General features: G+C 39.1%; 1 protein-coding gene across 3 annotated transcripts in view; it reads right to left on the bottom strand.

Moving 5' to 3' along the window:
- Window positions 1-12,287, bottom strand: part of LOC134212634 (netrin receptor unc-5-like) — a 478,948-nt gene that overhangs the window by 108,173 nt on the left and 358,488 nt on the right. The gene's annotated exons all lie outside the window — the stretch shown is intronic.

Here is a 12,287-nt window from a genome sequence, read left to right as displayed (position 1 = left end):
CTTAATTATTCCATAAATTGGGTCCCATAAAATCATTACCCAAAGCAAGGGTTAATGCTCTATAAACCGTAATCAATCCGATAATGACGATGATTTTATTCGAGTCCGCACTAATACTAATAAAGTTTTGAACTAAATTCAATATTTTGGGGCTATTTACGGATTTACCCTGCATCATAATGTCTAGACCAACGTTTGAAAAGGGTGTAATAGCCAAAATTTATTCCTTCTGATTCTTCGTCCATATATACAGTTTTATATGTAGACGAAGAATCAGAAAGAATAAATTTTGGCTGTTACGCCCTTTTCAAATGTTGGTCTAGATATATTCATGGCATTTCCATATTAATTTTTCACTTATCAAAACTAGCAGTTACTGAAGAATTGCTGGAAAAACGCTGAAAACTACGTTTTTCCTAGGCCGATAATCGTATTTTCATCGAACGCATACTAACGTTCGAACGTTCGGATCAAACACATACACACTCACTTGATTTTTCACTTGATCTTTTCCCATTGTTTCCTTGATTGTATCACTCCTAAAACATATTCACTAACTGAGTTTCACATTTTTCTTCAATCTTGACTACCAATTAATTCACTTCACGCCCAAAAACTGTCGAAAACAGCTTTCCAAAAATCTAATGGCGGTAAGCTCCAACGAGGATAATACGAGAATCTCGTATTATCCTCGATTTTCATAAGCATCAACCAGTATAATATTCATTTTTAATCTCGGATTAATTCTTAATACGCCGATTTCGGCGTATTAAGAAAATCGGAGATTTTCCTGAAATGGATGCGTGCTTGAATTTTCGAGGGTACGCACACTACTTTACTCTCTTGTCAACTTGTCAACATCCCAAAACAAAAACAAAAGTGGCGAGCTGCAGCTGTACAAGGAAGAATTATTTTTGTATTTATTTTCCTGCCTACCGCTATGTAATTCATCCTTACAATGTTGGTAAGTAGCATTTAAGCAAAATATGGGAAAAATTAAATTATATTCAGATGCTTTTGTGACCATTCTCATCCTTGCTTGCATTATTCTCCATCAATTACAGACTAGCGCATCCCAGCCGGAATCTCGTTCTCGTTGCACAAGAGGACTGTATGCTCCTAAACACCCGGACCTGAAGACAATCCCGAACGTACACGACAAGAGGATGCAGTTGCTCAAGTCGAAGAACTTCGTTAAAGAGCAGTTCGCCCGGCGCCACTACTAATGGTGGGCAATGAGTTCTCACGATCGTATCAGTAGCTGCCCTGGAGATTGTGCCATCGACGCTAAAGCGCGCTGCCCATTTGAAGCCCCAGTGAGTCCGTGCTGCCGCTGGACCCCGTTCCGGCGATGCTGGACGGGAGTTGAAGACCGCCAGAGTTACCGCCGCATCCAGCAATTTGGAGGAACAGACAATAAAGGGGATGTCGGTACCGGAGCCATAGATCTTGAGTTCCGTGGTCCATTCGGACGTGGGTCGAAGCCACAGTAAGACATGGATTGATTCCATTTGTGTAAATTTTATAATGAAAAGTGTGATCTTAGAGAAACATGCTAATTATAAGTGCTTATTATAATATGTGTACATATACAGACCTGAAAATATAGCATTTTTCTTATTTCTTGAAGAAATCTCAAAAGTGATAAGCACTAATGCACGCAATTGATTTCATTAAAGTGAACTAAACTAAACCATAAAAGCGTACAACAAAGATCAAAATTTTCTAGATGCCCGGGAGGAGTTTATAGAATTTGAAGAACAATTTCCTAAATGATTTCAAAGCTTTCCCGAAACTTATAAACTATGTATTTACTACAGCAACTTCTCAGTGATCCCACACCAAATTGAGTATCATCTTCATCCACCATTGAACACGATCTTGGGCGAATCTAACTGGAATACTTTCTACACGTGGTACGTATGGTACATGCAGCGGCGTGAGATGCTATTTTCCTGTTTACCGCCGAGAATTGACCACAACATCTCACGCTCAAATACTCCGAAACTTTTCCGATCAGTCTTTAACCCTTATGCGGCCGACGGGGTACCCGTGTTCCTTTATTTCAATGAATTTTTATAGCTGAAAGCTGAAACTCGGTGACATCTAAGAACTCCATAAAATGTAGCATCTGTGAGAAAATCACGTTGATACAGTGAGGAGGGACGTGGGGAGGGGCATCTGATTTTTTTTACCACGTGGATGGCCGACAGGGTACCCGTGTTCCACTAAATTGATATTTTCATAACTTTAACAATTTTCAACCGATTTGGATAATTTTGACAGTTTTGGAAACAGAAACTCATATACTTTTTGCCCATAGTCAAGGTTTACAACTTTTGTCCATGGTTATACAAGAAATCTTTGAAGTAAGGCTTGAGAGTCTACACACGTAACCGAAGGACTATCAACCAGTTTCTAATATATTACATGCTCATTGCGCTTCTTAGAATAGTCGGTGTTCACAGTATATATCCTGGGTCTCCAAAACCCCTGGAGTAAGGCCTAAGTCATCCAAAAATCTCTGGAATAAGATCTTATGGTCTGTTAACGTAAATTTACACGATAGACCTTTGTCTATCGTGTAAATTCAAAACGAATTCACAGTATATGTTCCGGGTCATCCAATGACCTTTTCTTAAAACATGTTTGCATTCCAAGTAGTTCTTGTTGCTGTCATTGATTCCAAGTAGTCTACAAACTCCATACAGGCAAGGTCTTCGGATCAATCTCCATAATGGAGGCAGTTAACGAAGAATAAACCAGTTGCCTGACCCCTTTTTGGTATATGTTTGTATTCAAAGTAGTTCTTGTTGTTGTCGTGGGCTCCAGGTAGTCTACGAACTCCATAGAGTCAAGATCTGTGGATCAACCTCAGTAACGGAGGCAGTTATTGAAGAATAAACAAGCTGTGTGACCCCTTCTTGATATATATCTGTTTTTCATGTAGTTCTTGTTGTTGTCGTGAGTTCAAGGTAGTCTACGAACTCCATACAGTCAAGGTCTTCGGATCAATCTCCGTGATGGAGGCAGTTATCGAAGAATAAACCAGTTGCGTGACCCCTTTTTGGTATATGTTTGTATTCAAAGTAGTTCTTGTTGTTGTCGTGGGCTCCAGGTAGTCTACGAACTCCATAGAGTCAAGATCTGTTGATCAACCTCAGCAACGGAGGCAGTTATTGAAGAATAAACAAGTTGTGTGACTCCTTCTTGGTATTTGTTTGTATTCCAAGTAATTCTTGTTGTTGTCATTGGTTCCAGGTAGTCTACAAACTCCATAAATTCAAGGTCTGTGGATCAACCTCCGTAATGGAGGCGGTTAATGAAGAATAAACAAGCTGTGTGACCCCTTCTTGATATATATATATATATCTGTTTTTCATGTAGTTCTTGTTGTTGTCGTGAGTTCCAGGTAGTCTATGAATTCCACACAGTAAAGGTCTTCGAATCAATCTCCGTAATGAGTTATCGAAGAATAAACAAGTTTTGTGGACCCTTCTTGGCATATGTTTGTATTCCAAGTAGTTCTGGTTGATGTCGCGGGCTCTAGGTAATCTACGAACTTCATAGATTCAAGGTCGGTGGATCAACCTCCGTAATGGAGGTAGTTATTGAAGAATAAACATGTTTTGTGACCCCTTCTTGACATATGTTTGTTTTTCATGCAGTTCTTGTTGTTGTCGTGAGTTCCGGATAGTCTACGAACTCCATACAGTCAAGGTCTTCGGAACAATCTCCGTAATGGAGGCAGTTATCGATGAATAAACAAGTTGTGACCCCTTCTTGGTATATGTGTGTATTCCAAGTAGTTCTTGTTGTTGTCGAAGACTCCTGGTAGTCTACGAACTCCATAGAGTCAAGGTCTGGGGATCGACCTCGGTAACGGAGGCAGCGTTTGAAGAATAAACAAGTTTTGTGACCCCTTCTTGATATATGTTTGTATTCCAAGTAGTTCTTGTTGTTGTCGTTGGCTCCAGGTAGTCTACGAACTCCATAGATTCAAGGTCGGTGGATCGATCTCCGTAATGGAGGCAGTTATTGAAAAATAAACAAGTTGTGTGACCCCTTCTTGGTATATGTTTGTTTTTCATGTAGTTCTTGTTGTGGTCGTGAGTTCCAGGAAGTCTACGAACTCTTTCCACTCAAGATCTTCGGATCTATCTCCGTAACGGAGGCAGTTATCGAAGAATAAACAAGTTGCGTGACCCCTTCTTGGTATATGTGTATTCCAAGTAGTTCTTGTTGTTGTCGAGGACTCCAGGTAGTCTACGAACTCCATAGAGTCAAGGTCGGTGGATCAACCTCCGTAACGGATGCAGTTATTGAAGAACAACTGGGAGGGACGGAAGGTAGCGGTTTTCCTCCAATACCTTTTCCGAACTTAATCTATCACAACATGAGATAGCATATGCATAATCGAGTTTCAGACATAGTAATTAATTTCCACTCCGGGTGGCCCAATACCCGGAACATAGGCAATTAACTTTGAATGTACTGAACTCGAAAGGCGATCTCTCTTCGCTTATGTGGTCGGGTTGGGATCTGACGACCAACTGGTACAATCTCACACAACCCTACTTCATCGAGCGCCGTTGGTGATGAAGCAAGTGTGTAGGAGCCAGATAATACTAAATACTCATCCTACTTGGTTGGCATTATACAAAAACATATATGAGAGAGTTAGTTCTGAGAATATATTACGAGAGTTCGGCTACATGCCCGGTGCTGTGAATTTGGTTTCATCAGTACCCGCTAAGATGCGGAGGACGACGAAGGTCCTTCGTAGCTTAGTAGGGAAACACCTGTCTAGCGTACTGGTATCGTGGGACCAAACCCCACCGAAGTTCTGTAGATCAATCTCCGTAATGGAGGCAGTTATCGAAGAATAAACAAGTTTTGTGACCCCATCTTGGTATATGTTTGTATTCCAAGTAGTTCTTGTTGTTGTCTTGAGCTCCAGGTAGTCTATGGAATAGAGTCAAGGTCAATGGATCAACCTCCTTAATGGAGGCACTTATTTGAAAATAAACAAGTTGTGAGACCCCTTCTTGGTATATGTTTGTATTTTAAGTAGTTATTTTCATTGGCGTGGGCTCCGTAATGAAGGCAAGGCAAAATACGTGAATGGAATCCGTTTTTTTTTTTGTCGAAGAGACTTACAAACTTATTAACAGGTACTCATAAATGATTCATAATAAGCTACAGGCAGTGAGTTATTTCATGAAAATCTTTATTGTTTGTGGCAAATTGGGTCGAAAACGTGATAAAATCGGGTTAGGCAAAATCAGGGGTAGACAAAATCTGGGAGTGACAAAATGTTTACTTCAGTTATCGAATGCCGTTCGATAACTGCAACGCACTCTAGACGTCAAACAGTTGTCAATCGACGTCAAATGCAAGAGAAGTGCATCTAAATGTGCAGCGCAATGCAGCTGTCATTGAGTCTGTCATCGGCTTGAAGTTTAGCGGTTCGATAACTGTAAAACTGTTGCGACTATCGAATTGCAGTTGAATGACATGCAAATATCGAACGTACGATGTAGTTTTTGTTTTTGCCATGGTACTAGGTAGTCTATGAACTCCATATAGGAATGATCTGTAGATCAACCCACGAACGGAAGGCTATTGGTATATGTTTGCATTTCAAGTAGTACAAGTTGTTGTCATTAGCTCTGGGCAGTTATTGAAGAATAAACAAGATGTGAAGCCTCATCTTGATATATTAGCATTCCTAGTAGTTATTGTTGTCTTGTTGTTGTTGGTTCCAGGTAGTATACAAACTTCATTGATAGCACTAATATGAAGTTGTCTATGCTTTGGAAATGCAAAATGTTAATAAATTGGAACGATACAACTTCACGCCGAGATCATGTACCATATTAAAATTAGATTAAGGACACTCCTCACGGAATACAAGTTTCAAAGTGCTCGCGTTTTCGGGGCACACCAATTGATCTGGAGGCGGCACACAACTGTCATTTTTGTTGATTCAGCTTTGCTGCGTCGCAGCATGAGTGAAATAATAAAAATGACAGTTTTGCGCTGCTTCCGTATCGAGTGGTGTGCCCCCAAAAACGCGAGCACTTTGAAACTTGGATTCCGTAAGGAGTGACCTTAAAGACCCTCTAGATATTCGTGTAAGCCGTGTAAGTCTTACTCCATAATTTTCTAGGATGACCATTAGCATATGCCATGAACGCATTTTATTCATGGGCCCCAAAGACATGTACCAAATTTAAGACAGGCTGATATATCTCTGGTGTAGATCCTAATGCCTTACTTCAGGGTTTTCTTTGATGACCATGAACATTTAAAATGGGTGCATTCTATTCTACGTACAATAAAAGGCATGTATAACTATTCAACCGGCCGAAAGAACTCTGGTTACGCGTGAAATTCTTGCTGATTGTTCAAGTGTTCTCTTGGATACCCATGAACATATGCAATGAAAGCGGTATATTCTATGTACCACAAAGGGCATATGCCACTTTTGAAACAATCCGAAAGGTATCTGGTTACGTGTGAAGATCCTGAGGCCTATTCTAGCATTTTCTTGGAAGACCATAAACATATGCAATGGACGTATTCTATTATATGTACCACAAAGGGCATGTACCATTTTTGAAACAAGCCAAAAGATCTCTGGGTACCCATGTAGATTTAAAGGCCTATTCCAGGGTTTTCTTGGATGACCTTGAAACTATGTAATGGACGCAATCTATTCTATGTACCACAAAGGGCATGTAACACTTTTGAAAAAATCTGAGAGATCTTTGGTTACGTGTGTAGATCTTAAGGCCTTTTCAGGGTTTTCTTGGATGACCATGAACATATGCAATAAAGGCGTTCTATTCTATGTACCACAAAGGGCATGTACCAGTTTTTAAACAATCTAAAAGACCTCTGGTTACGCGTGTAGATCTTAAGGCCTTTTCCAGGATTTTCTTGGATGACCAGCAACATATGCAATGAAAACGCTCTTTTCTATGTACCACAAAGGGCATGTATCGGTTTTGAAACAATCTAAAAGATCTCTGGTTACGCGTGTAGACCTGAAGGCCTTTTTTCAGGGTTTTCTTGGATACCCATGAACATATGCAATGAAGGCGCCAGAGGACTTATCCGAGAGATTTCTTCGATAGCGCAGAACATATGTAGTGATCACATTTGATTTCAAGATGCGCAAAGAGCATGTACCACTTTTGAGACAAGTCCATAGACCCATGGTTACGAGTGTAGACCTTAAGGCCTTACTCCAGAGATTTCTTGGATGACTCGGAACATATACTGTGAACGCATTCTATGCTAAGTACCACGAAGAGCATGTACCGTATTTGAATTTGCATTATAGGCCTTTGGTAACGCGAGTAGATCTTTAGGCTTTACTCCAGAGATTTCTCGGAAGACTAAGACCTCATTTCAGGGATTTTTGCATTACCCGAAGCATATACTGTGAACACCTTCAATTCTAAGAAGCGCAAAGAGCTTGTAGCATATTTGAAACTGGTTGAATGGCCTTTGGTTACGCATGTAGACTCTTAAGCCTTACTTCAAAGATTTCTTGAATAACCATGGGCATAAGCTGTAAACATTGACAATTAGCAAAAAGTATATGAGTTTCTGTTTCCAAAACTGTCAAAATTATCCAAATCGGTTGAAAATTGTTGAAGTTATGAGAATATCAATTTAGTGGAACACGGGTACCCTGTCGGCCATCCACGTGTGTTTTTTTTTGTTGGCCGCATAAGGGTTAACTTGTCTTGTGTAGCACCATAAGCAAGGGTAGTACAAAACGGAACCTTTCAAATACCTATAATTCCACTCTCTTTTAGTTGCCATCTGGCAACCTAGTATGTATTCCTTTCAATATCCTCCAATTCTATGCTAAAAATTCCGGGAATCCCTGAGAAATTTCAGAAATCCCTGAAAATTCTATTGAAATCCTGAGCATTCCAAATGAAATCTGGGGATTCGAAAATAAAAACTGGGAAAGTGCTGGGAATTTGTGAGTGAGAGACAAATTTGACGACCGTATTGTGAATGCAATAAATTACGGAAGATTCAAATTTACTAGCGCAATAAGTGAAATGGTGAGTACAAAAGCTACGCGATGCAACTTCATTCAATCCGAACAATACAACGTATACGCCAGCCAACACGCAAACAAAGATGTGCATGCACAAGCAAATAATCATCTATTCAGCGTTGCCAGATTCATATAAAACCAAAAATAAATATTTAAACATGTTATGTAAGCTTCTATTACATTCTAAGTGGTGTATACAATTTTTTAAATCGATAAATACCCATATAGGGTATCTGTTCCATTATTAATAACATGCTCCTATATCAATAACATTCGCAAAACAGGCAATTTAGGCTCAATTTGTGTCGTGTTTTGTTGTTTTCCGGCGTGCTCACTGCTGAAAAAATTCACAAAAATGATAAATAAAACAATTTGCGCACCGATTCTTTGTTTTCGAATGGTATTGATTTGGGTACATGGTATGAATTCAAGGAGCAGTTTCCCTATTTGATACATTATGAACATGTCTTATGATAAAAAAAAACAATTCGTCAAGTTTGGCAACATTATGCATCAGCTGGCATATTTTTACCACCCCATTTCCACCCACCCCAGTTGTAAACAACATTTATTTATCGCTGCTGCACTTTTCCGTATCAATTGCATCACTATTACCAACAAGTGATACAGTCATTAATTTTCAAAACATTGTGATGGAGTCTTGAGCCAATTGAAATTGAAAATTATTACATTCAAAAACGTTTCAACCGAAATGAGAGCAGGGGTCGTTCAATTTTTTTTCAGGAGGAAGTCTGAGTAAATAGGGCAGTGCATAAGCTAAGTAATCAAAAAAGTGTGACTGAGGGGGGGGAGGGTAGCTTAGAAATCTCAAAAAATATTGGACGTCATATTTAAATCGCACAGCTTTGCAGCAAGGAGAATTCAGCAGTGTCCTCTTTTATTTTGTTAATCGAAACGGAATAAAGTACCAGCTGAAAACATTTTTCGGTGCCTTTGATTGCGAGTAAATTAGCTTCATTGGATGGTTTGTGCGATAATTAAACGCAGAACACATTTATTCTCAATTCTGTTTGACTCTCACTGTTCTGACTTCCACAGAGATATTTAATCATTCATTCACTAGTATGATTGATCCAATGTTGAGTATTCAACCGTAAAAAGACGCGTTCAATGCAATTCAGCTTGATTACATTGCAAGTTTTATAATGTATACGTTAGTTACCGCTGGACATGGACATGGGTATGCAATTATTATTGAAATTAAATCTCCAGTAGACAAATCGATTAAAGCTCTTTCAATTCTTTTGATTTTAAATATTACCATTGAGTATGCACAAGGAATGTTGCAACTAGCACTAGAAAAATCAAGTACCCAAACCCACTTCTTCCGAACGCCACTTGTTGGACAAGTGAAACGAGTTCAACATCGGTGAGGGGGTTGCAAATTCCAAATCCTCTCCGATATTCATTGGTATGCTAAGGCTAGTCATTCACCACACTTCACAGCACGTGCATCGACTTGGGTACATTCAATCCCGCTATCGTCATACAACTCCTTTCATCCCGAAGTGTCCTTTCAAGATGATGAATTTCGCTATTCGGGTTCAAGAAAAGAAACCAGAAAACCACATTCTTCGACAAATTCCAGCACGAACCTTTTCCGCAAAGCACCATGATGCTATGATGCTGTCCCACTAAATTTTCACCCAAGAAGGAAATCCTTGCCTTGGAATATTGACCTCGGTGGTGGGGTTCGAAACGCGTACAAAAATGTCTATTAGATTGCAAATCAGGTTAAGAATTGCATTCATATGCAAACTCCTTACGTCCGCACTTGTTGGCACCCAGACCTACATTCCTTCATTCTTCGACGTTCTTCTGGAGCAGAATAATGACGATAGCGAAAATTCGTCGCTCGCACTCAATCTTTTTCCTTCTTTCAGTTGGTAAGAATTTTACGCCTCGTGTCACCCTTTACTGAACGGGAAGGGAAGTGATTTCTATAGATCCTTACAGGTTGAGAATTTATTATTCCATGCTTGCCGATGAAGGCGAACCAATTTTCTAGTTTCCGCATGAAAAACGACCATGATGTGGGGACGGTGCTGGTGATGTTGCCTATGGAGAGTTCTCTTGTTAGCCACCTTCTCCATTTCAGCGACTGCGTTCCAACCTTGTCACTGCAGAGGCATAAGTGATGTGAAAAGATTAAATTTAACCCGACGTAAAAAGACATTGTCCCTCGTTTCAAGGCGAAAGTGATTTTTCGTTGTCAGGCGTAAAATTGGATGCAAAATTTTGAGAATTTTTATTTGTTAGTTTGAAACTTTTTTAAATGTGGTAAGAATTGACGAAACCGTAATATCGGCTCTTCCATTATTTAATTTTAAAGATTACTAGCTGTATGTACCCGGCCTTGCTCGGAGTTGCCAGTTTAATTCGCAGTTTTTTTCACCATCGGAATTGGAATAGGTCAAAAGGATAATTGTGTTTTCTTATTGATATTTCATCATTTGATTAAAAGAAGGTAGATTACATTTGAAAACATTGACTGATTTTGAAAATGGGATCAAACCCAAAATCGCTTTTATTCCCGGCAAGCGCCTATTTATAAAGAAGGAGTAACATCCACCGATGCCTTATTCCGGAAAAACGTCTATTTTTAAAGAAATGATCACATTTACCGTCCAGAAGGAAACACTTTAATCATTGCTTTTCTCTGGGCAAACCATGATTTCGATGAAGTGTTGAGTTGATCGATCCCTGTCATCTTCGCCTTCTTAAGAAAAGAATGTTTGTTCCAAATTTGGTTGAAATCGGGCAAGGGGTACAGAAGTTATGCTGGAACATTGGATCATTGCATACCTTGCTTTTATTTATTAATCTTGAATCATTATCATATAATTATCATACCTTTTAAAATTTGGAATAAAGGTTACTCGATTATGGATCACTATGCAATTTGATCATTCATAATCATCAATCATTAATCATATCGATCGTTAATCATTAACCATACACATAGTGTGTCAACATTTAATCACGATCGGTAATCGTTAATCATAATCCAACGGTTTTTTCACTATTCATAATCGTTAATTATTGTCAAAAATGAATTTAATCATTAATCATTATCAGTCATCATTTTCAAAAATTATAATTCATTAATCATAATCTTTAATCATAGAGTTGAATGATTTAATCATTTAATCTGCTTAGAATTGGTCCTGGGGGTCAGGAGTTACACTGAATTGCCCGTTTTCTAAAGACAACCGCTTTCCCTTTACCCTTCCTCTTTTCTCAACGGCCATTTCACCCCCTTTGTTATCTTCTCCTAGGGATAGAAAATGTGTGTACCAAATTTGGTTGAAATCGGTACAGGGGTTCAGAAGTTACACTAAATTGCCCGTTTTCTGAACAATACCCCTCCCTTCAGACCCCTCCCCCTTTCCCAAATCCCCTCCCATATGATTACCTCCTCATAGTGAATATGTGTACAAAATTTGATTGAAATCGGTCCTGGGGGTTGGGAGTTACACTGAGTTGCTCGTTTTCCAAAGACAACACCTCCCCCTATACCCTCCCCTTTTTTCCAATGACCATCCCATCCCCTTTGTTATCTTTTCCTTATGATGTAGAATGTGTGTACCAAATTTGGTTGAAATCGGTACAGGGGTTCATGATTTACTTTGAATTGCCCGTTTTCTAAACAAAACCCTCCCTCCAGACCCCTCCCCCTTTCCCAAATCCCCTCCCATATGATTACCTCCTCGTAGTGAATATGTGTACAAAATTTGGTTGAAATCGGTCCTGGGAGTTGAAAGTTACACAGAATTGTTCGTTTTCTGAACAAAACCCTCCCACCACCCCTCCCTTTTCTACATGACCATCCCACCCCTTTGTTAACTTCCCCTGAGGATAGAGAATGTCTGTACCAAATTTGGTTGAAATCGGCCAAGTGGTTCAGAAGTAGTTAGCGAACATACATACATAGATTGGTTTTTATATATATAGAAGAGAAGAAGATAGAAGATGCAATAGATGCAATAGATGCAAGAGGATTCAATTTTTTTACCTTTTAAATTATTTAATAACGCATAACAAATTTATATTTTATTTTTGCAAACATATTTTTCGTCACTATCTCAGTCAAAATAACGAATCGTTGCTAAGATGAAATAAGGAAAATATTTTGCGGAGAATGGACAAACGCAATTATAACTTTTCTGAAAATTTCTCA

Source organism: Armigeres subalbatus, chromosome 2 (genome assembly GCF_024139115.2).
Source record: "Armigeres subalbatus isolate Guangzhou_Male chromosome 2, GZ_Asu_2, whole genome shotgun sequence".
Taxonomy (NCBI): domain Eukaryota; kingdom Metazoa; phylum Arthropoda; class Insecta; order Diptera; family Culicidae; genus Armigeres; species Armigeres subalbatus.
Note: the sequence above shows the minus strand (reverse complement) of the source record. Positions and strands in the feature narration are given on the sequence as shown.